We start from the raw sequence: 3,021 nt of genomic DNA on the forward strand, positions 1-3,021 counted from the left end.
TCACGCGAGTTTTGGATGCTGGAGGCCCAGTTATCAGTGGGATATCTTCCTTTCTCCCCAAATGGCTAGATCGCAGGAGCCATGTAGCTGTCTGTCTCTTGAAGAAGGGCTGTTCTGGGCAGGGCTTAAGGCTTTGATTATTGGGCCAGAGGGACTTTCAGTCCTATATGGCAGGTGCCCATGTCAAGAATCATCAATTCCACCCTGGCTGATTCATGTTGATCAGGAGATCCAGTGGAATTAAGGGTGGAGAGATGGAAAGAAAAGGAGAAAGTTTTACCCGTAGAAGCTTACAGACCTAGCAGGTCATGCTAGAGGCAGTTTCTAGCTCTATATGAGAGTTGCCCATGTCAAGAGCTATCAATCCTGCCTCAGTTGTCCTACTTTAGACAGGAGATTCAATGGAAATAAATATGAAAATGACAAAGAGATTGAGAAATAGAGAAGAGGTTTAGGTCCTGGCTAGTCCACCACAATAGCTATGTCACTAGAGAGGATGCATGGTCTCAGAAGAATCAGGTTCTTGGTGTCTCAAAGAACTGAATACAGCACAGAAGTAGAATGAAAGAGCAAGCAGATGGTTATAGTACAATCTGCAGGGGTAGGAGCAGGTTTAATAAATGCAGCTCAAAAGCCCCTTTATCTAAGAATGGGCTATTTTTATAGAGTATATAGGGGTGGAATCTGGTGCTCTTCTGTGTCCGGTTACTCAATTGTATATGTCTGCAGCTTTGTGTGTGTGTGAGTGTGTATGTGTGTACGTGCACGCACGTATTTTTAAAGAGAGGTTTTTGCTATAGGGCATGTGGGTTCACCAGGGAGACAGAAAGTGAGAACACCCCTCCCCCTTTCAGGGAGAATGGACACACCACAATCACTTCTCTTCCAGTCTCCTCTCAGCATTTTGGACACAGATGTATGTGTGCCTGGCATGAGATTTTATTTAAAGTCGCTGGGTCTGGGGCTTGAACCATGGTCGACTGCATAGGAGTCCAGCTATTTAGGTTTTGTGCATTAATATATGTGTATACGTTAACAGACAAAACAGCATGCATATACATTGCACATATGTGCTTAATAAGTGTATATGAGAACAGTTTAAAACTGACAAGCCTGAGTCAAAACCCTTGAGACCTCTGTGTGAATCTTACTCAATAAAATTAAAAGGAGAGGTAATTTCAAAATTAGAGAAGCATTTATTGAACTTATGATCTGCCCTCTGTTACCCCAACTGCTTCTGTGGGTCAAGGCTATTCCTACTGTCCATCTCCCGCTTCTGCCAATCCCTTTGTGTCAGTTTTTATTTCTCCCTTTCTCTCCTAGTTAACTTTCACTCTTGTTGTGTCTTTCCAAGTTCATTGTTCTCATCCACCTCATTGTTTATAGCACCTTTTTTGTTTGTCCCTAACTCTTCCCTTTCTCAGTGTCTTTGTTTCTTACCCAATGCATTTCTTTTCTCTTCTTACCCTCCTCCCACCGTGACATTCCCTGGGATGAAATAAAGATGTCATGTCCAGGAAGAGTACACATCACACCCAGGAAATATGAACAAACCCTGGCAGGGCAGCCTGTGGGATGGGATTGAGAAAGGACACTGGGTGTGGAAAGACAGGGCCAGTCACTTCCTCAGAACTAGTCTTGGAAGCCCCTATGGGCAGGTTTACAAAAAGGTGGCCTCTTGATAACAGCTTCCCCTTGCACAGAGAATTATAGGTTCTCAGGAATAAGATATGGGGAGCCCCAGCACCACTTGGGGCACTGGATCCCAAGGCTACCTTTGAATGGCGAGTCCAAGGGTGCAAAGAGATTGCTCATTGACTGATGAGTGGACCTGGGATTGAGTGGGGATGGGTAATGTTGAGGATTTTAAAGAGAAAACAGATGCATGCAACATCCATGTGGACAACAGGCAAAGTCCTAGATGAAACAAAACTGAGTGATTTGAAACAGAAACATCCTGGAACCATTACTGAGCAGTGCAGCATCCCAGGAGGCTCTCAGGGCACTGTGGAATTTTCTGTGGAAAGATGGTGTGAGTTAGGGGATATGATGTTCACAGCAACCCCTGGATGCCAGGTGCACTGGACATAGCAATGAGGGATACCACCAACTATGACTTGAAAATGTATTCCATTTTTGGGAAGATCTTCTGAAGCTGCAGAAATGGGCAGGAAAGTAGGAGACAAAGGGAAGGCCTCCTAGGATATGGGCGTGGCCATGTGGGTGTGGCCTACAGAAGGGGTGAGAGGCAATAAGACAACCAATTAAAGTGAGTAACATGTATTGTTCACTTGCCGCCCCCCTCCCCAGTGGCCAGGAGCTTATTGCCTCTCCCCTGTGTGGGCAGAACCTTGAAGGAATGGGGTCTTGTGAGTAGGACTATGAGTGGGGGTTTCATGTGGGCAGGCCTGAACACACCCCTCCCCCTGCTGTCCTGGCTCATTTTATCTCCTAAAATTTACAAGCTGGGTTTATCTGGATAGTTTGGGGTCTAGCAGGCTGGGCTGCTTCCACCTACTCAAGTTTATTATTTCACATGAATCAAGGGAAAAGCCTACAGCTATGAGGGAATAATGCTGGATGCTGATGTTTTCTTTTTAAGGGAACATGGTGCCTCCAAAGCCTTTTTGTAGCCAGGGCCTGACTTGGCATGATGAGGGCGTTGGGGTCAATGTGGGCTGGGGAGAAGCAGAAGTCCATACTCTGGTTCTGAGAGCATGTTGTAAAATGATAACAATTTAAGACTGGGGTGGTCTGTCATGATAATGGACACCAGAATGTGACCTGACAGTCCCTGAAATTTTTGTCATTAAACAAGGCCCATCAAACTCTTATTTCCATTCCAGTCCCCAATTGACTTGGAAGGTGGGGATGCAGCATTGGGTTCAGGGCTGGAAATTCTTGGACAGAACATATACCTAAGGGCAGAGGGCTGGGGTTTTGCTTCAGGAAAACAGATTCCTACTTGTAATCTACTAGGTATAATTTTTTTGTCTTTTTTACATTTGTTTTATTTCATGC

The 3,021-nt window shown here is 45.1% G+C and overlaps 1 pseudogene; it reads left to right on the plus strand.

Annotated features, from left to right (window-relative positions):
* The window catches only part of LOC102482205 (nucleolin-like), a 42,619-nt pseudogene extending 39,877 nt beyond the window's left edge, over positions 1 to 2,742 (plus strand).
* The last annotated feature ends 279 nt before the right edge of the window (positions 2,743 to 3,021 follow it).

Source organism: Tupaia chinensis, unplaced genomic scaffold (genome assembly GCF_000334495.1).
Source record: "Tupaia chinensis unplaced genomic scaffold, TupChi_1.0 Scaffold000194_1, whole genome shotgun sequence".
Classification (NCBI taxonomy): domain Eukaryota; kingdom Metazoa; phylum Chordata; class Mammalia; order Scandentia; family Tupaiidae; genus Tupaia; species Tupaia belangeri.